The 24,286-nt window shown below is 39.7% G+C and overlaps 1 protein-coding gene and 1 long non-coding RNA gene across 11 annotated transcripts in view; one reads left to right on the forward strand and one right to left on the reverse strand.

Moving 5' to 3' along the window:
• Positions 1 to 4: 4 nt before the first annotated feature.
• On the reverse strand, positions 5 to 2,368 carry LOC143648266 (uncharacterized). The gene is made up of 2 exons (XR_013158475.1): positions 1,903 to 2,368; positions 5 to 442 (listed from the first exon to the last, which is right to left on the reverse strand). It is a non-coding gene; the product is annotated as an uncharacterized LOC143648266 (long non-coding RNA).
• PCYT1A (phosphate cytidylyltransferase 1A, choline) overlaps positions 2,046 to 24,286 on the forward strand; it is a 90,263-nt gene continuing 68,022 nt past the window's right edge. For 2 of the 10 annotated variants that reach the window (XM_077118000.1, XM_077117991.1), the window contains exon 1: positions 2,173 to 2,449. The gene's annotated coding sequence lies outside the window, so the exon portion shown is untranslated. The other 8 variants (XM_077117992.1, XM_077117989.1, XM_077117998.1 and 5 more) reach the window with 8 other exon arrangements.

The raw sequence follows: 24,286 nt of genomic DNA on the forward strand, positions 1-24,286 counted from the left end.
TCTCTTGAGTTTTAGGCCTTATATTTTTTATTTTTTTGGCTTTTAACAAGGGGAATTTAATGAGTTGCTAGTTTACAGTTCTAAGGCCAAGAAAATGTCCCAATTAAAACAAGTCTATAGAAATGTCCAATCAAAGGCATCCAGGGAAAGATACCTTGGTTCAAGAAGGCCAATGAAGTTCAGGGTTTCTCTCTCAAGTGAGAAGGCACATGGCAAACACAGTCAGGGCTTCTCTCTTAGCTGGAAGGGCACATGGCGAACATGGCATTGTCATCTGCTAGTTTTCTCTCCTGGCTTCCGGTTCCATGAAGCTCCCTGGGAGACGTTTTCCTTCTTCATCTCCAAAGGTCGCTAGCTGATGGACTCTCTGCTTCGTACTGTTGCTCTCTCTGAATCTCTCAGACCTTATATTTTTAATGTTCCTATTTTGTTTTAATTTGTTCTTAGTATATTTGGAAAGGAGAGAAAGAAGTAGGGGAAAATCCATAATTCAATTGCTCAAATTTTAAAAACCATACACATTTTATACCATACACATTGGTATATTTTATAACAGTGCTTTTTTGTTTTATAAGATTTAAAAAGTAACATATATGATAATTTTGTACCGATTTTTCACTTCTGATGGCGTAAGCAGTTTTTATGTCAATTTACTTGCATTATAATTTCCATAAGCATATTTTAATAGCATTTATTCCATTAGGTTATACTATTGGTTATTTTTGCCATTTCCTTACTGGAGGATGCTTATTTCTAATTTTCATTATTAATAAAACTGAGATGAATTTATTTGTGCTTAGTTTTTTTTCCCTACATTTTAAATTGTTGCTTTTATCTCTTATCCCAGTGTTTTTGCTCAGTTATTGTCACCCTCTGCCTTACACAGCTCATTAGCTTCAATACCCATCCATTTTCTCCAGGGTTTCCCCAGTGTCAGGGTCTGAGAGTCTCCAAGCTGTGTGTATGAAGTTAGCCCTCCCTTAAGACTCAGATTCTTACACTGGTTACTATCCAAACTCCCACTATCTTTCTATGACTTTCTTATAAAGAAAAAGAGTCCCTATTGTTTTCTCTAGCTACCTGACCTTATTTGGGGAACCTCAGTCTATCAGCCATGTTTAAATAACTAAAACTCAAAAAAGGGAAACGGTCTGGATTTAAATCCTTTTTCACCGATGAGGCTCCTCGGTGGATGTACATATTTATCCACACTCTTTCTTCTCAACCACTTTTACGTTAAAAACCCAGACAAAAAAATAATAAATAATTTTACATCTTAATTCCATATCATTATGTACCTACCTACTTGCCTCACATCTACAGAACGAAAAGGGATCCCTCCAAAGATTCATTCCAGCAAGGGAAAGCTCCCTAACCAGACACTCCTGCTACATGTAATTTCCTACCAATGGCCTCCCTAGAATCCATTCGCTCTTGTTCAACTACCTTCGGTTGATTGCTAGGAATCTTTGCTTTTCTTGAGTGAGCCAATATGGGTCAGTAATCACAGGAAGTAAACGGTTTGGGGCCAACCACAGGTTTTCACAGGACATAGCCGGTGGACGTGAGTTCTCAACATCACGAAGGAAGAAAAAGTTGGCGCTGTGGTAAAGCGGCCGCGTGCCGGGGTGTTTAGCGGAGGGCGTCTCGGTTATGCGCAGAGTAAATGCTCCTGGCGAGCGCCTGGCGCTGCACTGCGAGAAAGGAGCAAGACTGGGAGTCGACCTGCGCGAAGGCCACTCTGACGCGGCCCTAAAGGACAGCCGCCGGGCTAACGCTTCATGGTGGACTGTCAGCTGCAAATGTGACGGTTCACAGCCATATCCTAACACGAAGACGGGTCTCCACTTTACACTCCGGTTCTGGACTGAGACTCTGACCCTTAGCCCTCTCTCCTCCTACCTCTGATTATTTCGACGCAACCACTTCATCCCCGGGGCTTCTGGAGACGGAACTACTGTGTCAGGGGTGGTGGTTTTCAGGGAAAAGCCGTGGTCGGATTAACAAGAGGGCGGGCAGTAGGCGGGACTTCCGTTCCGCTCTTCCATCAGTTGCCTTTCCCGGGCGTCTCCCCGCAACCTCTTCAACTTCCCTTGTCCGTGACGCGGCGCCCAACAGAAATCCGACCGGACAGGGGCACTGGGGAACGTGAGTTGCAGGTAAGGATCCAACAGATTCACATACTAGCGGCTCTGTTTTACAGGAGACTGTAGGGCTGAGACCTCGAGAGTACTGTGACTGGGGGAAGGAAGATTGGGTCAGTGACAGCGAGGGGAGTGTGAGGCAGGGACTATGAGGCTACTGTGACCGAGGAGCATTGACAGCGACAGGACTGTGACCGAGGCGTCATTGCCTGCGAGGGGTCTCCGGCCGAGGAGCAGTGATTGCGAGGGGACTCAGACTTCGGAGAGCATGAGGTAGAGGCTGCGAGGGGACTCTGATCGAAGAAGTAAGAGGCGGTGACTGGAGGGGACTGTGGCCAAGGGGCAGTGCACTTCGAGGAGACTGATCGATGGATAGTAACTGTAAGGGGACGCCAACCTAAGGGAACATGAAGGGACTCTAACCAAAGAGCAGTGGCTTTGAAGAGCTGACTTGAAGAAGCGTGAGGGGGTCAGTGACTAAGGAATGATGCTGTGGGATTGTATTTGGGCCTGGGTTGTGATGGAGTGACTGTGACTGGGCAGAGAAGACTTTTAGCGGAAAGAACACTAATCTGGGACTTGACAGACCTGAGTTTAATTTCACAGACAAACTTCTTGTAGGTGGGAAACTTACCTCACCACTGAGCTACTGATTCTTTATTAGCAGATGGGAAATTTGGACCAGATTAATGTTTTCCAAATTATGGCTCCCATCCTGTTACTGGGTTGTGATATCAGTTTACACACATTGATGGCATATGACCTCTTAAAAATGGAATAGAATAGACGTTATCAATGTGTTCACATATTAAGGGTAAGTATAGTTTCATGAAACTTTCATTTCTGTTGTATTTGTGGAGGTGGTCTTGTAAAATGGATTTTGTATATTTAAAAGTGTATGAAGTAAAAATAGTAAAGCGAAAAAGTTTGAAAAAATGTTCAACCAGATTATTTCTGATACTTCTTTAAGGTCTAATATGTAATGATTCTATTACTAGGAAACTATTTGCATATAAAGATATGCAATTGGGACACAGGTTCTATTAGATTGACGTAACTGGAGATTGCTTCTTAAACGTGACTGAGATGACTAGTTTTGATTGAGTGATGAAAATCAAAATCTCAGTTGGGAGAACCATTTTTTATTGTGAAATATATGTACAAAAAGCAATAAATTGCAAAGTACATTGCAACAAGTAGTTATGGAAGAGATATCAGAGTTTGATATGGGTTACACTTCCACCATTTTAGGTTTTTCTTTCTAGCTGCTACAAGATACTGGAGACTAGAAAGAAATATCCATATAATGATTCAGCAGTCATTCTCATTTGTTAAATCCAGTCTTCTCTGTTATAACTCTTCTCTCACCTTTGATCCGTCTCCCAATCTTTAGTGATATTTGGACTATGCCCATTCTAACTTTTTCTTGTTGGAAAGTGGTGTCCACAATATGGAGTAGGGGCATGGAACTAATTGACATTCTTGGAAAGGCTAGCCTCTTTGTGTTTCAGGACTCATCTGGCCTAGGAACCATCTGGAGGTTGTAGGTTTCTGGAAAGTAATCTCAAGGTGTGAAACTTCATATACAGCCCTAGGCATCTGGTTGAGGTTTGACAAACGATGGTAATTAACAATATCTAGCTGAAGCTTGCATAAGAGTAATCTCCAGAATAGCCTCTCAACTCTATTTGAACTCTCTTAGCCACTGATAATCTTATTTTGTTATACTGCTTTTCCTGGTGTTGGTCAGGAAGGGGTTGTCAATCCTATCATGTCAGGGCCAGAGTCATCACTGGGAGTCATTCCCACATTGCCAGGGAGACTTTCACCCCTCGATGTCATGTCCCATGTCAGGGGGAGGGTAATGATTTTCCTTGCAGAGTTGGGTTTAGAGAGAGAGGGGCTACATCTGAGCAACAAAAGAGTTTTTCTGGAGGTGATTCTTAGCCATAATTATAGGTAGGCTTAGCTTTTCCACTATGGTTAAGTTTCTTAAGAGCATGCCTCAATATCAAGGGCTTGGCCTATTGACCTGGGAGTCCCTAATGTTTGAGACAGTATTAGGGGTTCCCCTGTGGTGAAATTTAATCGTTCCATATTTTTTTGAGAACCAGAGTTCATTTTGAAATATAGACAGTGATATTTATAGAGACAAGAAAGATATAGGTGCTTGTGGTAGGAGAAACTGTTGGAAACAGACATTAAAGAGGGGAAGCTTTTAAAGAGGGTGGAAACAAGTTTTGGGAAGGGATCTGAGGATAGAGACAGAAAATTCTGAGGGTTACATGGGAGTGGAGAGATGAAACCTTTAGGGTCCTTTTCAGTCTTGATATTCAGTAACCATGTCAATAGGATTGCTAGTAAAAAAGTTATGAGAATACCGTTTGGTACAGTAATAGTGGTAAACAGATGGTGACCATCATGGGGAAGAAAGATGGACAAAGGAATGGCTGTGGGAACATTAACAATGGTGACTAAAATGCCACGTGGGAGAGGCTTTAATGTATTTAATTATCCAACTCAGTGATTTGTACACTGGAGGCCAAGACTGGCATATTGGGAATACTAAGTTACAGGTAATTCAAATGATGTTTTAACTGCTGTGTTTACTTTCCTTCTCATTCCCTTTTATGAGGTTGTTAGCAATGTAGATGAAATGAACTACAGTGAAATTCATATTTCCTCCTCTCTGACAGTCCTCTATGGAAGGTGAGATGGATTGTGCCATTGAGAGTTTTTAAAATAGAGCTGATAGGAGATGGTTAGGGTCATTTTAACTTACCAGGCACTGTATTAAACTGATAAACTAATAGTTATGTGCTCTCTCTACACGCATACACATACAACTCTGTGTTAAGTGAAGAGAGTTCAGAAAGTTCCTTGAAAAGGAATGAGTTGGTAATAGTGGGGGATAGCCTTTGTTTAGCTAAAAATGGCTAGTTACACCATTTATTAGAACATTAAGTGTTTACTTGGCTTACCTTCTATGAAACTGAAAGCAACTATTCAAGAGGTTTGTGTGGGTTTGAATCTGTGGTGGACCCCAGAAAAACCATGTCCTTTAATCCTCATTCGGTATTGCTGGCTGGGAGCTTTTTGATTGTTCCCATGGAGATGTGACCCACCCAACTGTGGGTGGGAACTTCTGATCAGATAGCTTCCATGGAGTTGTGACTCCACCCATTAATCTTTTAAAAGAGGAAACATTTTGGAGAGAGTCCCTTCTTACAGAGTCACGAGAAAGCCAGCAGATGCAGCCATGTTCACCATGTGCCCTTCCAGCTGAGAGAGAAACCCTGAACTTCAACGGCCTTCTTGAACCAAGGTATCTTTCCCTGAATACCTTAGATTGGACATTTCTGTAGACTTGCTTTAATTGGGATGTTTTCTCAGCCATAGAACTATAAACTAGCATCTTATTAAATTCCCTTTTTAAAAGCCATTCCATTTCTGGTATATTGCATTCCGGCAGCTAGCAAACTAGAACAAGGTTCTTTCTAAAACAGGATATATACTTCAGAGTAAATGACCATAGCAGGGAAGACTTGGGTTTAGGGATTGTAGCACCGTCGGGCCCTTTGTAACTGGAATAAACTTTTTTGACCTAGCCTGCTTTGCAAGTTCCCTTTGAACACCAATATGATGGCCTTACCTATAAAGAATGAGTCTTTTTTCCCTCTCAGTCTCTGATTTCTCTCCCATAATAGGTGGGGTTTTATTTTTCTTGGGGACCTCCTCTTTGGATAAATGACCCATTAAAGGGATTGATCTAGTCAAAGCCTTGGATTTAGAAGTCCTAGGTCACTGTATCTGATTTTATCATTGACTTTGTGACTATGGGAAGAATTAGTGCTTCCTCTTGTTTTAGAGTTTTCTAGCCATAGTAGAGTTAGCTGTTTTTCTGGCTAAGCAGCTCTTTGGAAATCTGAAATAGTGCATACTTATACCATATTTTGTATATAATATCACGGAGTTTGTAAGCCATCTGAACTCAAATCATGGAGTTGCCTAGCTCTGTTTAGTGAGAATAACATCTCCTAGACATGTTTAAGTACTGATGAGAAATTCTCACAAAAAAGGCAGTAATTTGATATTGTTATTAATGATGGATAAGGACAGAATATCTACCAATAGTATTTTTCTTACACAGTCATCTTGCTTTTTTCCCCAAGTATTTTCATAATTGATCTGAAGCCAGATCTTCTAACTTTTCTACTTATAGAAATAATTCCTCTTTTGCAAGCTTCAGTTAGACATTGCTACCTATCATAATTTGCCAAACCCTAACCAGAACCATTCCAGCCAATCCTAAATAACACCTAGGGCAATATATAAGATTCTACAAACGTTCCATGCACTAGGATAATTTCCAGAAACCTACAACCTCCAGATGTGTCCCTGGACCAGGTAAGTCCTGAAATTAGAGGGAACAGCCTCTCCAGAACATCAGCTAGTTCCATCTCCCTACCCCATATTATTGACAGCCCCTTCCGACATGAAAAAGTTAGTATGGGCATAGCCCAAATACCCTTAAAGAGGGGGGAAAAGATCAAAGATGATGGTGGAGTTATAGAGAGGAGGCAGGGTTTAACAAACGAGTATGATTCCTGAGTCATTATATTGACATTTCTTTTAGTTTCCAGTATCTTAGAGGAGCTAGAAGTAAAAACCTAAGATTGTGGAATTGTAACCCATACCATACTCTGAAATCTGTTCTACAACTAATTGTTGTGCTGTGCTTTGAAATTTATTGCTTTTTTGTATATATGTTATTTTTCACACACACACACACACACACACACACAAAAGTTGATTGTGATTATAAAAAATATTTATTCCTTCTAGCCTCCAAATTTCTGGAGCAGCTAGAAGGAAAAATCTGAAATCATGGTATGGTAGCCCATGACAGACTCTAGGATCTGTCCTGTAACTACTTGTTGAAGAGTGCTTTGAAAACCATTGTGTTTTTCTTTCTTTGCTTTGTGTATATGTTATATTATACAAGAAAAAAGCTAAAAAAAAAAAAAAAAACAGATAAAGTAATAATCCCCTCTTCTGAATCAAACAGAAATAGGTTTCTCTTACACCAATGTACTTCCCAGTCATCTCTGTACTATGAGAATTCTTTTTTTGGCCAAGATTGTGGCTACTTCTGCACCTTGTATATTATCCACATCAGTCATGTTAAAAAAACAGTATGGCTTAAGAGAGGAGAATGTGGGAAGACCAGGGCTCTAGGTTCAGTATTCCTGCTTATCTGCTGGGTGACTTCAGGCAGTCCTTTGACCTCCTGTTTACTTAAACCTTTCTGTTCACAGCCTTTCTTTATAATCTTAAACTTTTCTTTTCACAGTATTCCTGTGATCAAATAGGTACCCGGACGTATATTTTGAACATGATTTGTTTTGTTAGGTTCTTTATGGTTTGTAGCAAAACTTAAATCTTAATTCCCTTCTTCTATAGCTAGTCAATAGATTCGGGAAATATATGTTTTTATATACTCTGTTTTCCAGTGTATGCTGTACTCCACTCACAAAGGAAAAAAAGAAACTGAGTCTCTAATATATATTTGGTATGTTAGTCTCATTTTCATATGTTATCTCATTAATGTAGATAATTGATTGCCTTCTTTTTACTGTATGGAAACAAGATTAGTAGGTGTATTGTAGGCTTTTTTGGGAGAAATATCTTTTCTTCCTATCGTCTCCCCTTCCCCTTTTGGCAACTCTCTGGAATCACAGGCTGAAAGTTATATTACTTAGAGGCTTTCTATGTTTAGACTAGGATGACTGCCATTGAGCCTGGCGACCCATGGATCTGTTAGGCTGGTATTCACATTCTATTTGCACATAACTATCTGCAACCAGTTTTGAAGTGAGGGCTGCTAAAAATAGTGACATATGGTTTGTGCTGTGTATTAGAGAACGAAATGAGTATATGGCACTTAACAGAAGACAGATTATTTTTTTAACTAAAGAAAATTACTTTAGATAGGATTATGTTTCTTTTTTTTTCTTTTTTTTCCCTGCCCTTCTGCCATGGATCCCTTTGATTTGACAGTGTGGTGAAGCAATATAGACTCCCTTTTCGAAATAATATTTTTATATGCAAAAATATAAAGTACATAGAATTGTAAAGGAAACCACTTATATTGAAATACAATTATTGGAATATTTTTAGATGTGTGATATAGCATGTTTTAGTTTGTTAATGCTGTTAGAATGCAATATGCCAGAAATGGAATGGCTTTTAAAAAGGGAATTTATTCAGTTACAAGTCTGCAGTTTTAAGGCCCTAAAAATTTCCAATTTAAGATATTCAGAGAAAGATACTTTGACTCTAAAAAAGGCCAATGTTTGTCACATGGGGAGGCACGTGACTGGCATCTGCTCGTCCTTGTTCCTGTTTCCATTGCTTCCAGCTTCTGATGCCAGTGGTTTCCTCTCTAAGTGTCTGTGGGTCTTCACTTAGCTCCTCCAGGACACACCTCTGGGTTCTGGCTTGATTAGCATCTCATGGCATTGCTTGCTGGGCTTGTATCTCCAAATATCCATGTCTAGTCATTTGCTCTCTCTCTCTGTCGGCACTTCAAGCATCTCCAAATGTCTGCATCTCTGCTGGCTCTGCAGCAACTGTGTCACTTGGGGTTTTTCTGCATTTCCAAACGTCTGTATCTGCGCCTGCATTTGAGGTTTCTTCAAAATGTTTCCCCTTTTAAATGATTCCTGTAAACTAATCGAGACCCACCTGAAATGGGTGGAGTCACATCTCCATCTTATCAAAAAATTACACCCACAATTGGGTGTGTAACATCTCTGTGGAAACAATCCAATCAAAAGGTCCTACCTACAACTGGGTGTGCCACATCTCCATGGAAACAATACAATCAAAGTTTCCACCCCACAATATCAAATCAGGATTAAAAGGTACTTGGCTGCCCCCACAAGATGGGATCAGCAAAAAGCACATGGCTTTTCTGGGGTACATAACACCTTCAAACTGGCACATAACATTAAAGTACGTGTGATCTGTAAGTGGGTCTTATAGCTACAATAATTTTAAATGGTGATGGGTTTGAGCGATATTTCAAGAAATTTGCAACAATTGTAATGTGGTATGAAGATACTGGTGGCAATATCTACTGGTCACGAAGTCATAAGCATTGCTATTGTTACTGTTGTAGCCTATATTAATAATTGAAGGAAATCCGAGATTTGTCAGAGGTTGGTGAAAATAAAGGTAGACTTTTTCCATCCAAATTCAGATTTCCTGAATTCTATTCATAAAACTCGCCTTGAAGATGTAAGTTCCAAAGACCCTTTAAGGAATAGTGAATCTAAACACAGGGTTTACTCACTGAATTTCCTAATCAAATAGTGACAGTAATAGTGTTCAGCTGTATAAACTATCATAAGTATCCCTTGTGTTTTTTCGGATAATCTCTTTCCCGCACTTTCCTACTCTGTGGCCAGGACAAAGAAGGAGCTTATTTTGTTACATTGCCTAACCTAGAATCTGGCACAGGGCATGTGCCCATTCAGTCTTTGTTGAATAAAGGTTTCTCTGAAGAAATTAGAGGGAAGAGATCAAGTTCAAAGCTAAGATCTTAGATGTGGCAATTTTCTAGCTTTAAATGTTGAGGAGTAAGATTGACTCTGGTTTAAAATACTAATCTGTCAGTGCAGAGGCATGTGGTGTAATTCACTTTTACACTGAGAAATTCTTAAATTAGTGTTTCTTTAGATTTGTTCTGTGTAATGTAGTGATATATATGAGCTAGTTATATAAACCTCAGTATCCTGTATTAGAAAGTTATGATAAAGTTCCTTGTAATAATACTATTCCTAGAAGTGTCCCCCACTGTAGAACCATCTGCATGCTCTAGGTAGGATTTGCCACCAAATTATTGATAAAATTGGTCCTATCTTCATCTAGAACTGGAGAGAGCAAACTTTTTCTGTAAAAGGCCAAATGGTAAATATTTTAGGCTTTGCAGGTCATATAGTCTCTGTTACTGTTACTCAATTCTGTTGTAGCACAAAAGCAGTCACAGATAATATAACTGTGTTCCAGTATAACTTCATTTACAAAAAACAGGCAGCAGGCCATTTTTGGCTTGTAAGCTGTAGTTTGCTAACCCTGATTTACAAAGTCGGTTGGTGGTAGGGCTTAATTCCTTCTCTCCGCTTTGGGTTAGCCATATCCTCCTTTGGACTTAAAAGGAATGATGTCGCTGCAGTGCTGTCTATGGAAAGGCCTGGATATACAGAAGATGATGTGAATAATGCCAGAGTATTAGATGCACCTTAACCTTGGTGTTTACAGAGCTTGCCTCTTAGACCACAATGATAGAAGCTGACAAAGATCCCAAATGTGAAGTATGCCTGTTCACTCAGCTTTGGAATTAGGCATTGGTGAACCAGTTGAAAAATACTAAGGATAGGGTTCACTGAGGAAGATGGGGAAAGCAGGTATAGAATTCAAAGGAAAAATTCATGTCTCCTTTTGCAGATCACTCCCTGTAGTAATCACGCAAGTTTGACTTAGATTTTTAAACCCTGAGGAGTATATGTCTTGTAGCTTGCTATTGCCGAAGTTGTGTAGCTTAGAAAGAAGAGTCTACCTCTTTCTCCCTGGGGTGCTTACCAGATCTACTAGCAATAAGGATGTAGAATGAAGGAATTGGTTAGGAGTCCCTAAAATTGCATTTGTAGGAGGCTTTCAATTTTAGGACACAAGCATATGCATGTCAGTGCCCAGATTTTATCTCTCTTGGGACATTCTTATTGGAAAATGCTTGACCGAATCTATCGTCAGTATCTGCTCCCCTGCTCCCCATACATATTTTTCACTTCTCTGCACTTCCTTAGTAGCAAAGTTGATGCATACAAGCAGACATCTATTGGAACATTGATGAACAGTGAGTACTGGACTAGACAAGCAGTGTGTACTGGGAAGTGCATCCGCAGATACGGAGCCAGATTTTGTGAAACTGAGTAAAAATCACAGGCACAGATAATACTTTCTATATCTTAAGAGCACTTTGAAGACACTTACTGGGCCATTTGAAACCACTGTGTACTCCAGAAAAGCCATGTTTTAATCCTGATCCAGTCTTGTGGGGCCCCACCTATTGTTTAGGATGGAAATCTTTGATTAGATTATTTCCATAGAGATTGATCCACTCATTGTGGGTGTGACCTTTTGGCTAGATTAATTCCATGCAGCTGTGACATACCCAGTCGTGGGTGTGGCCTTTTGAGTAGATGGAGATGTGACTCTACGTTTTCCAGGTGGGTCTTAATTAGTTTACTAAAGACCTTTAAAAGGGGAAACATTTTGGAGAAACCTCAGATGCAGACACAGACACAGATGTTTGGAAATGCGGAAGCCCCAGGAAATGCCAGGAGCTGAGATAGCTTACAGAAGCTAGTCAGGATCCAGAGCTGACAGAGATGCAGACATTTGGAGATGCTTGGAGTGCCGACAGAGAGAGAGAGCAAATAACTAGACATGGATGTTTGGAGATACAGAGCCCAGCAAGCAATGCCATGAGATGCTAAGCAAGCCAGAACCCAGAGGTGTGTCCTGGAGAAGCTAAGTGAAGACTCACAGACACTTAGAGAGGAAACCACTGGCATCAGAAGCTGGAAGCAATGGAAACAGGAACAAGGACCAGCAGATGCCAGTCACGTGCCTCCCCATGTGACAGACATTGACCTTTCTAGAGTCAAGGTATCTTTCCGTGGATACCTTAAATTGGACATTTTTATGGCTTTAGAACTATAGACTTGCAACTGAATAAATTCCCTTTTCAAAAACTGTCGCCCCCCCCCCCAAAAAAAAAACTGATCCGTTTCCTGGTATATTGCATTCTCAAAGCATTTAGCAAACCAAGACACTTACAAGTGCACTTAGTAATTAGGTAAGGGGGGTGGTGGTGGTGGTGGTGGCGGCGGCGGCGGCGGCGGCGGCGGCGGCGGCATAGTGGTGGCATGGGCAGTTATGTCTCTATTGCCATGCTTGAATGGGAATTTGGGTGACTAAGATAAGATAACTTATCTAGTCACTGAATAGGCAGCAATGTTGAAAAGATCAGATCTCTCAAATGCTGCATTCTGGGTCATCTCCCTTTGTCTATCCATTGTTAGAGCTCCTTTGACAAATTTTCTGAAGGATACACCACTAAAGAAATACAACGTCTTAAAAAAAAAAAAACAAATAGAAAATCTTGGCCCACCCTAGTCGTGTTCGTGAGGGAGGCTCCCCTCCCCATCCCCTATTTTGACCTACTGTATTGGCTCTAAGGAGGTGCCATCATTTCCTAGCCTCATTACCACTGGACAGAGGCTTTTTTTTTTTTTTAACATTTTTTTTTTTTTGTATATTCTCTTTTTTTTTTTATTAATTAAAAAAAGAATTAACAAAACAATTAGAAATCATTCCAATCTACATGTACAATCAGTAATTCTTAATAACATCACATAGTTGCATATTCATCATTTCTTAGTACATTTGCATCGATTTAGAAAAAGAAATAAAAAGACAACAGAATAAGAATTAAAACAATAATAGAAAGAAAAAAAAACAAAAAAAACAAAAACAAAAAACCTATACCTCACATGCAGCTTCATTCAGTGTTTTAACATAATTGCATTACAATTGGGTAGTATTGTGCTGTCCATTTCTGAGTTTTTATATCCAGTCCCGTTGTACAGTCTGTATCCCTTCATCTCCAATTATCCCTTCTCTTTTTTTTTTTTTTAATTAACGGAAAAAAAGAAATTAACCCAACATTTAGAGATCATACCATTCTACACATGCAATCATTAATTCTTAACATCATCACATAGATGCATGATCATCATTTCTTAGTACATTTGCATTGGTTTAGAAGAACTAGCAACATAACCGAAAAAGATATAGAATGTTAATATAGAGAAAAAAATAAAAGTAATAATAGTAAAATCAAAACAAAACAAAACAAAACAAAACAAAAACCTATAGCTCAGATGCAGCTTCATTCAGTGTTTTAACATGATTACTTTACAATTAGGTATTATTGTGCTGTCCATTTTTGAGTTTTTGTATCTAGTCCTGTTGCACAGTCTGTATCCCTTCAGCTTCAATTACCCATTGTCTTACCCTGTTTCTAACTCCTGCTGAACTCTGTTACCAGTGACATATTTCAAGTTTATTCTCGAATGTCCGTTCACATCAGTGGGACCATACAGTATTTGTCCTTTAGTTTTTGGCTGGATTCACTCAGCATAATATTCTCTAGGTCCATCCATGTTATTACATGGTTCATAAGTTTATCTTGTCTTAAAGCTGCATAATATTCCATCGTATGTATATACCACAGTTTGTTTAGCCACTCTTCTGTTGATGGAGATTTTGGCTGTTTCCATCTCTTTGCAATTGTAAATAATGCTGCTATAAACATTGGTGTGCAAATGTCCGTTTGTGTCTTTGCCCTTAAGTCCTTTGAGTAGATACCTAGCAATGGTATTGCTGGGTCGTATGGCAATTCTATATTCAGCTTTTTGAGGAACCGCCAAACTGCCTTCCACAGTGGTTGCACCCTTTGACATTCCCACCAACAGTGGATAAGTGTGCCTCTTTCTCCGCATCCTCTCCAGCACTTGTCATTTTCTGTTTTGTTGATAATGGCCATTCTGGTGGGTGTGAGATGATATCTCATTGTGGTTTTGATTTGCATTTCTCTAATGGCCAGGGACATTGAGCATCTCTTCATGTGCCTCTTGGCCATCCGTATTTCCTCTTCTGAGAGGTGTCTGTTCAAGTCTTTTTCCCATTTTGTAATTGGGTTGGCTGTCTTTTTGTTGTTGAGATGGACAATCTCTTTATAAATTCTGGATACTAGACCTTTATCTGATATATCATTTCCAAATATTGTCTCCCATTGTGAAGGCTGTCTTTCTACTTTCTTGATGAAGTTCTTTGATGCACAAAAGTGTTTAATTTTGAGGAGTTCCCATTTATTTATTTCCTTCTTCAGTGCTCTTGCTTTAGGTTTAAGGTCCATAAAACCGCCTCCAGTTGTAAGATCCATAAGATATCTCCCAACATTTTCCTCTAACTGTTTTATGGTCTTAGACCTAATGTTTAGATCTTTGATCCATTTTGAGTTAACTTTTGTATAGGGTGTGAGAGATGGGTCTTCTTTCATTCTTTTGCATATGGATATCCAGTTCTCTAGGCACCATTTATTGAAGAGACTGCTCTGTCCCAGGTGAGTTGGCTTGACTGCCTTATCAAAGATCAAATGTCCATAGATGAGAGGGTCTATATCTGAGCACTCTATTCGATTCCATTGGTCGATATATCTATCTTTATGCCAATACCATGCTGTTTTGACCACTGTGGCTTCATAATATGCCTTAAAGTCAGGCAGCGTGAGACCTCCAGCTTCGTTTTTTTTCCTCAAGATGTTTTTAGCAATTCGGGGCACCCTGCCCTTCCAGATAAATTTGCTTATTGGTTTTTCTATTTCTGAAAAATAAGTTGTTGGGATTTTGATTGGTATTGCATTGAATCTGTAAATCAATTTAGGTAGGATTGACATCTTCACTATATTTAGTCTTCCAATCCATGAACACGGTATGCCCTTCCATCTATTTAGGTCTTCTGTGATTTCTTTTAGCAGTTTTTTGTAGTTTTCTTTATATAGGTTTTTTGTCTCTTTAGTTAAATTTATTCCTAGGTATTTTATTCTTTTAGTTGCAATTGTAAATGGGATTCGTTTCTTGATTTCCCCCTCAGCTTGTTCATTACTAGTGTATAGAAATGCTACAGATTTTTGAATGTTGAACTTGTAACCTGCTACTTTGCTGTACTCATTTATTAGCTCTAGTAGTTTTGTTGTGGATTTTTCCGGGTTTTCGACGTATAGTATCATATCGTCTGCAAACAGTGATAGTTTTACTTCTTCCTTTCCAATTTTGATGCCTTGTATTTCTTTTTCTTGTCTAATTGCTCTGGCTAGAACCTCCAACACAATGTTGAATAATAGTGGTGATAGTGGACATCCTTGTCTTGTTCCTGATCTTAGGGGGAAAGTTTTCAATTTTTCCCCATTGAGGATGATATTAGCTGTGGGTTTTTCATATATTCCCTCTATCATTTTAAGGAAGTTCCCTTGTATTCCTATCTTTTGAAGTGTTTTCAACAGGAAAGGATGTTGAATCTTGTCGAATGCCTTCTCTGCATCAATTGAGATGATCATGTGATTTTTCTGCTTTGATTTGTTGATATGGTGTATTACATTAATTGATTTTCTTATGTTGAACCATCCTTGCATACCTGGGATGAATCCTACTTGGTCATGATGTATAATTCTTTTAATGTGTTGTTGGATACGATTTGCTAGAATTTTATTGAGGATTTTTGCATCTGTATTCATTAGAGAGATTGGTCTGTAGTTTTCTTTTTTTGTAATATCTTTGCCTGGTTTTGGTATGAGGGTGATGTTGGCTTCATAGAATGAATTAGGTAGTTTTCCCTCCACTTCGATTTTTTTGAAGAGTTTGAAGAGAATTGGTACTAATTCTTTCTGGAACGTTTGGTAGAATTCACATGTGAAGCCATCTGGTCCTGGACTTTTCTTTTTAGGAAGCTTTTGAATGACTAATTCAATTTCTTTACTTGTGATTGGTTTGTTGAGGTCATCTATGTCTTCTTGAGTCAAAGTTGGTTGTTCATGTCTTTCCAGGAACCCGTCCATTTCCTCTAAATTGTTGTATTTATTAGCGTAAAGTTGTTCATAGTATCCTGTTATTACCTCCTTTATTTCTGTGAGGTCAGTAGTTATGTCTCCTCTTCCATTTCTGATCTTATTTATTTGCATCCTCTCTCTTCTTCTTTTTGTCAATCTTGCTAAGGGCCCATCAATCTTATTGATTTTCTCATAGAACCAACTTCTGGCCTTATTGATTTTCTCTATTGTTTTCATGTTTTCAATTTCATTTATTTGTGCTCTAATCTTTGTTATTTCTTTCCTTTTGCTTGCTTTGGGGTTAGCTTGCTGTTCTTTCTCCAGTTCTTCCAAATGGATAGTTAATTCCTGAATTTTTGCCTTTTCTTCTTTTCTGATATAGGCATTTAGAGCAATAAATTTCCCTCTTAGCACTGCCTTTGCTGCGTCCCATAAGTTTTGATATGTTGTGTTTTCATTTTCATTCGCCTCGAGGTATTTGCTAATTTCTCTTGCAATTTCTTCTTTGACCCAGTCGTTGTTTAGGAGTGTGTTGTTGAGCCTCCACGTATTTGTGAATTTTCTGGCACTCTGCCTATTATTGATTTCCAACATCATTCCTTTATGGTCCGAGAAAGTGTTGTGTAAGATTTCAATCTTTTTAAATTTGTTAAGACTTGCTTTGTGACCCAGCATATGGTCTATCTTTGAGAATGATCCATGAGCACTTGAGAAAAAGGTGTATCCTGCTGTTGTGGGATGTAATGTCCTATAAATGTCTATTAAGTCTAGTTCATTTATAGTAATATTCAGATTCTCTATTTCTTTGTGTTGATCCTCTGTCTAGATGTTCTGTCCCTTGATGAGAGTGGTGAGTTGAAGTCTCCAACTATTATGGTATATGAGTCTATTTCCCTTTTCATTGTTTGCAGTATATTCCTCACGTATTTTGGGGCATTCTGATTCGGTGCGTAAATATTTATGATTGTTATGTCTTCTTGTTTAATTGTTCCTTTTATTAGTATATAGTGTCCTTCTTTGTCTCTTTTAACTGTTTTACATTTGAAGTCTAATTTGTTGGATATTAGTATAGCCACTCCTGCTCTTTTCTGGTTGTTATTTGCATGAAATATCTTTTCCCAACCTTTCACTTTCAACCTATGTTTATCTTTGGGTCTAAGATGTGTTTCCTGTAGACAGCATATCGAAGGATCCTGTTTTTTAATCCATTCTGCCAATCTATGTCTTTTGATTGGGGAATTCAGTCCATTGACATTTAGTGTTATTACTGTTTGGATAATATTTTCCTCTAACATTTTGCCTTTTGTATTATATATATCATATCTGATTTTCCTTCTTTCTACACTCTTTTCCATATCTCTCTCTTCTGTCTTTTTGTATCTGACTCTAGTGCTCCCTTTAGTATTTCTTGCAGAGCTGGTCTCTTGGTCACAAATTCTTTCAGTGACTTTTTGTCTGAGAATGTTTTAATTTCTCCCTCATTTTTGAAGGATAATTTTGCTGGATATAGGAGTCTTGGTTGGCAGTTTTTCTCTTTTAGTATTTTAAATATATCATCCCACTGTCTTCTAGCTTCCATGGTTTCTGCTGAGAAATCTACACAAAGTCTTATTGGGTTTCCCTTGTATGTAATGGATTGTTTTTCTCTTGCTGCTTTCAAGATCTTCTCTTTCTCTTTGACCTCTGACATTCTAACTAGTAAGTGTCTTGGAGAACGCCTATTTGGGTCTAATCTCTTTGGGGTGCGCTGCACTTCTTGGATCTGTAATTTTAGGTCTTTCATAAGAGTTGGGAAATTTTCAGTGATAATTTCTTCCATTAGTTTTTCTCCTCCTTTTCCCTTCTCTTCTCCTTCTGGGACACCCACAACACGTATATTTGTGCGGTTCATATTGTCCTTGAGTTCCCTGATACCCTGTTCAAATTTTTCCATTCTTTTCCCTATAGTTTCTGTTTCTTTTTGGAATTCAGATGTTCCATCCTCCAAATCACTAATTCTATCTTCTGTCTCTTTAAATCTATCATTGTAGCTATCCATTATTTTTTCTATGTTTGCTACTTTATCCTTCACTTCCATAAGTTCTGCGATTTGTTTTTTCAGTTTTTCTATTTCTTCTTTATGTTCAGCCCATGTCCTCTTCATGTCCTCCCTCAATTTATCGATTTCATTTTTGAAGAGGTTTTCCATTTCTGTTCGTATATTCAGCATTAGTTGTCTCAGCTCTTGTGTCTCATTTGAGCTATTGGTTTGTTCCTTTGACTGAGCCATATTCTCAATCTTTTGAGCGTGGACAGTTATCTTCTGCTGCTGGCGTCTGGGCATTTATTCAGATTTCTCTTGGTGTTGGACCCAGCAAGGTTGTAATATTTTTCTGTGAAATCTCTGGGTTCTGTTTTTCTTATCCTGCCCAGTAGGTGGCGCTCGTGGCACACGTTTGTCTGCGGGTCCCACCAGTAAAAGGTGCTGTGGGACCTTAAACTTTGGAAAACTCTCGCCGTCCTGGGGGTTCGCTAGCCGAAGCGGCTTGAGCCGGCCCGGGGTCCGAACGCAGGGAGGGTGTCCGAACGCAGAGAGGGTTGCTGGTCGCCGCAGCCAGGGGAAGAGTCCGTCCGAATTTCCTAGTCGGCCCTGGGCAACAAGCGTGGCGGGAGGACGCCAGCGGCAGCGGCCCGCCTGAGAGAGTGCACGTTCCCCGGGAGTCACGGGGTCACCGTTCTCCGCGGCCTGGGGGTTTCCGATCCAATTCTCTCAGTTGGTCCGGGGGCTGCGCGTGGTGTGGGCGCCAGTCGCCTTGGTTTCAGGGGACCACCTCTCCAATTCTCCCAGCCGGCCCAGGAAGGGGGAAGGGAGTAACTCCGGCCGCTTGCCACCCCGCCCGGTAAGGCCCGCGCGCCTCGGCGATCTCACCCGAGCTGCTTCTCTCAGCCAGCCAGCCATTCCAGGATGGGGTACGCTGTCTTTTTTTATCTCTGTTGTGGCTTTGGGCGCTTTCTGTATTGTTTCTACTCCCCTAGTAGGTGTCCTGGAGAAGAAACTAAGATCCGTGCGTCTTACTAAGCCGCCATCTTCCAGGAAGTCTCTTAACATTTTTATTGTGAAATATAACATATAGACAAAGAAATGAAAGAAAAAGCAATTATTTTCAAAGTACACTTCAACAAGCAGTTACAGAACAGATTTAGGGTTACCATTCCACTATTTCAGATTTTTCTTTCTAGCTGCCCCAAAACACTGGATGGTAAAAGAAATATCATATAGTGATTCAGCAGTCATATTCATTTGTTAAATCCTATTTTCTCTGTTATAACTTCTCCGCCTCCTTTGATCCTTCTCCCAGTCCATAGGGATCTTTAGGAATGCCTATTCTGACTTTTTCATGTTGAGAAGGGGTATCAGCACTAAAGATTGGGGTCAGGAGTGTGATTAGTTGATAATCTTGGAGAGGCTAGTCCGGCTGGGTTTCAGGATTTATCTGACCTAGGCACCCTCTGGTAATTATAGGTTCCAGGAAAGCAAACTTGGTGCATGAATCTCAGTTCGAGCCCTAGGTGTTTTTTAAAGTTAACAGGAGTGATATTGGTTGGGGTTTAGCAAACTATGGCAATTAGCACTATCTAACTGAAACTTGCAAAGAGTGGCTCCAGAATAGCCTCTTAATTCTATTTGAAGTCTCTTAGCCATTCATGCTTTTATGTTTCTTTTCCCCCTTTTGATTCAGAAGGTGTTGTCTAATCGACAGTGTGAGGGCCAGTCTCATCCCTGGGAGTCATATCCCACGTGTCAGAGAGACTATTACCCCTGAATTTCATACCCCATGTAAGGGGAGGGGTAATGATTTTCCTTGCAGAGTTGGGCTTAGAGAGAGGGGGGCCACACCTGAGTAAAAAAAGAGGTCTCCTGGAAGCAAAGCTTAGGCCTTGTTACAGGTAATCTTAGATTCTCTCCTACAGAAATAAGTTTCACAAGGGCAAGCCTCAAATTCAAGGGCTTGACCTATTTTCTTAGTTGTTCCCCCATGGTTGAGAGGGCACCCAGGGTTTCCCAGATGGAAAGTTCAATATCTTTTTTTTTTTCCTTTGGACCCTCAAGAGACTCTATCAATACTTTTTTTTTTTTTAAATGCTCTATGGCAGGGGGCACATTTCCTTTTTTTTCCATGTGAGTATCCTCTTTGTTGCAGCAACATTTGATGAATTTCTGTTTGTTTGTTTGCTTGTTTGTTTGTTTGGGAAATGCATGGGCTGGAAATTGAACCTGGGTCTCCTACTTGGCAGACAAGAATTCTACCATTGAACTACCCTTGCACCCACTCTACCAATACATTTTAATTATCAGCCCACCATGGTCTGAGATGTATCCTGGTATTACATTAAGCTATACAGAGAATTACAGGTCTTCATTCCCATTCTGGACTCGAGGAGTTTAGGTTGATTTAGATTGTGTGTTACAAAAAGTTTAGGTTCTAGATATAATAAACCTCTCTGTCTTTGTTCTCACACAGTAGGTGAAGATCTGGATTATAAGAATTTTCTGAGTGACCTCAGCGTACTTGTTCTTTTATTTCTGGCTTATTATTATCTTTTAATAATCACAATTGACTTAATTTTTTTTGTAAAAAATATATATATGTATGTACAAAAAAGCAATGGATTTCAAAGCATATTACAACAGATAGTTGTAGAACAGATGCCACAGTTTAGTATGGGTTGCAGTTCTGCAATTTTAGATTTTTACTTCTAGCTGCCCTAAAATACTGGAGACTAGGGTGGGCAACGGTGGCTCAGTGGCAGAATTCTTGCTTGCTGTGCCGGAGACCCAGGTTCAATTCCTGGTACCTGCCCATGCAAAAAATAATAATAATAAAATAAAATAAAATAAAATACTGGAGAATAAAAGAAATACCAATATAATGATTCAGCAGTCATACTCATTTGTTAAACCTTGCCTTCTCTGTATAACTCCACCATCACCTTTGATCTTTCTCCGACTCTTTAGGGGTATTTGGGTCATGCCCATTCTAATTTTTCATGTTGGAGGAGGCTGTCAATAATATGCAATAGGGTTAATGTTTTGGAGAGGCTGGCTCCTCTGTATTTCAGAACTTACCTGGTCCAGGGACCCATCTGGAGGTTGTAGGTTTCTGGAAAGTATCCTACTGCATGGAACCTTTATAGAATCTTATGTAATACTGTAGGTGTTCTTTAGGGTTAGGAGGAATGGGTTTGATTGGGGTTTGACAAGTTATGATAAGTAGCAATGTCTAACTGAAGTTTGCGTAAGAGTTACCTCCAGAGTAGCCTCTTACCTCTATTTAAACTCTCTCAGCCACAGATACCTTATTTGTTACTGTGTTAGTTAGATTCAGTTGTCAACTTGGCCAGGTGAGCATACCTAGTCTTGTTGCTGCGGCCATAAGCCAGCGGTACGTGAACTTCATCTGTTGCCAATTACATCTTCAGTCAGCTAGGAGGCGTGTCTGCTGCAATGAGTGACATTGGACTTAATTGGCTGGTGCTTAAATGGGAGATTGCAACGTAGCATAGCTAAGCAGCTTGGCATTCCTCATCTCAGCACTAGCAGCTCAGGCCAGGCCTTTGGAGATGCAGAAAGAAGTCACCCCGGAGAAAGTTGTTGGAACCCAGGGGCCTGGAGAGAAGATCAGCAGAGACCATCCTGTGCCTTCCACGTAAGAAAGAACCTCAGTGGAAAGTTAGCTGCCTTTCCTCTGAAGAACCAACAAAATAAATCCTCTTTTATTAAAAGCCAGTCCATCTCTGGTGTGTTGCATTCCGGCAGCTAGCAAACTAGAACAGTTACACTACTTTTCTTTTGTTCAGGATGAAATTGTTGATCCCACAGTGCCGGGGCCAGACTCATCCCTAGCAGTCATCTCCCACACTGCCAGGGAGACTTTCATCCCTGGATGTCATGTCCCACCTAGGGTGAGGGGCAATGCTTTCACTTGCAGAGTTGGGCTTCGAGAGAGAGAGGCCACATCTGAGCAACAAAAGAGGTCCTCCAGAAGTGACTCTTAGGCATATCTACAGGTAGGCTCAGCTTTCCCACTGCATACATAAGCTTCACAAGCGCAAGCCTCAAGATCAAGGGCTTGGCCTATTGATTTGAGTATCTACCTAATGTTTGACACAATGTCAAAGGTTTCCCTGGTGGTAAAGTTTAATACTTCTACATTTTTTCTTCCATCCTTCAAGGGACTTTGTCAATACTTTTTGATTATCTGCTTAATATACTCTGGGATGTATCCAGGTATTACATTAAGCTATACTGGATTAAAGGCTCTCATTCTTATTCTGGGCTCCCTGTGTTTGGATTGTTTAAATGATCTAACCAGACAGGTTGAGTTAGATTATGTGCTACAGAAAATTTAAGTTCTGGACAAAAGAAACCTTTCTTCCTTTGGTTTCCAACAGTAGATGAGGTTCTAAAATACAGGCAATGTCTTCTTTCCTGCTGTGCCCCATATTCTGAATTATCTTAAACCCAACCTGATTGGCTTTGTTCTTATCTCTAAATACCTGGTTATACATATATAAAACAGACTCTCAAGATCAAAATCCAGAAATAATAGTTACAGCTCTGGACTAAATGTGACTACTGCACGAGCTTATGATCTAGGCCCCTGTTTTCTTATAAGTATTTTCTAAATGAGACCATACAGTGTTCTTTTGTTTCTGGCTTATTTTGCCTCACCAAAGTCCCACACATTCATTCACAATGTTGCATGCCTCACATCTTCCTTTTTGTAGCACATCATTCAGTCATATGTATACACCATCATTCGCCAATCTGCTTCTCCGTCAGGGTATCCTTCAGCCACCTCCATTCATTGGGCATCATGTATAATGTCCAAAGTCAACAGTCCATCAACCCTCTCAATTTTAGATAATTTCATTGTTTCCAAGAGAAAGATAACCAATAAACACCTCCTCACCAAATAGAAAATCTAAACCTCCCCTTAACTCTTGTTCCTCCCCTTGCTATTTATCCCTGGTATTGTGGTAGGTACTATTGATGTTTTCTTATTAAATATCATATTACGTATGAGCCAGTTTGAAAGGATTATGTGCCCTAGAAAAGCCATGTTTTAATCCTGATCTATCTTGTGGAGGCATCCTTTTCTTTTCTTTTTCATGGACAGGCGACAGGAACCAACCTGGGTCTCTGGCATGCAGGCAAGAACTTTGCCTGCTGAGCCGCCGTGGCCCGCCCCAGCCTTTTCTTTTAATCCCTATTCAGCACTCAAGGTTGGACCCTGATTAAATTATCTCCATGGTAATGGAGCATGCCCAATTGTGGATATTAACCTTTGATTAGAGGTGATGTGACCCCACCCATTCCAGGTGGGTCTTGATTAGTTTACTGGAATCCTTTAAAAGAGGAAACATTTCGAAAAAAGTTTTAGATACATGAGAAGCACCAGAGCTCATGCAGCCAGAGACCTTTGGAGAGGAAGGAGGAAAATGCCCCAAGGGTACAAGAAGCCAGGAGAGAAAGGTAGCAGATGTTCCTATATTCACCATGTGTCTTCCCAGTTGAGATAGAAACCCTGAACTTCTTTGATCTTTCTTGAGTGAAGGTAACCTCTTGTTGGTACCTTAATTTGGACATTTTTATGGACTTGCTTTAATTGGGACATTTTCACGGCCTTAGAACTGTAAACTTGCAACTTAACAAAGTCCCTTTTTAAAAAGCTGTTCTGTTTCTGGTATTTTGCATTCCGGCAGCTTGCAAACTAGAACAGCATGCAATAGCCATTTTCCCTCTATACCCTGAACTTAAACAGTCTTTGTACAAGATTCATAACTTTTCACTATTTCACGCAAGAACTTATTTATATTTTTAGTGTTACTCAGTGGTACACATGGGTCAATACAACCCCTTTCAATCATGTTCACCTTCAATATGGTAATATTACTTATAGACCCGCTAGTGAACCACCTCCACTTCTATCTATTCCCTTACATTTAAGTTCAACCTCATTAGTTAACTGTTCACCTGTCTCTAGCTTTTGTGTATCTCTAGGTTCCTTATGTTCTGTATTATAAGCCTCTGATTTTACCTTAACCATGGTCTTAAAGTGGATTCTTACAGTGTCTATCTTTGTGTCTGGCTTATTTCATTCAGCAGTATGTCCTCACTGCTCATCTATCTTGTCTTGTGCTTCATGATGTCATTTCATCATAGTGCTGCATAATATTCCATCGTATGCATATAATACATTTTGTTAATTCACTCATCTGTTGATGGGCACTTGGATTGTTTCTATCTTTTGATGATTGTGAATAATGCTGCTATGAACATTGGTGTGTAAATGTTTGTGCCACTACATTTAACTCCTCTGGGTATATACCTAGTAGTAGTATTGCTGGGTGTCATGGTCAG

This window comes from Tamandua tetradactyla, chromosome 10 (genome assembly GCF_023851605.1).
Source record: "Tamandua tetradactyla isolate mTamTet1 chromosome 10, mTamTet1.pri, whole genome shotgun sequence".
NCBI classification, from domain to species: Eukaryota; Metazoa; Chordata; class Mammalia; order Pilosa; family Myrmecophagidae; genus Tamandua; species Tamandua tetradactyla.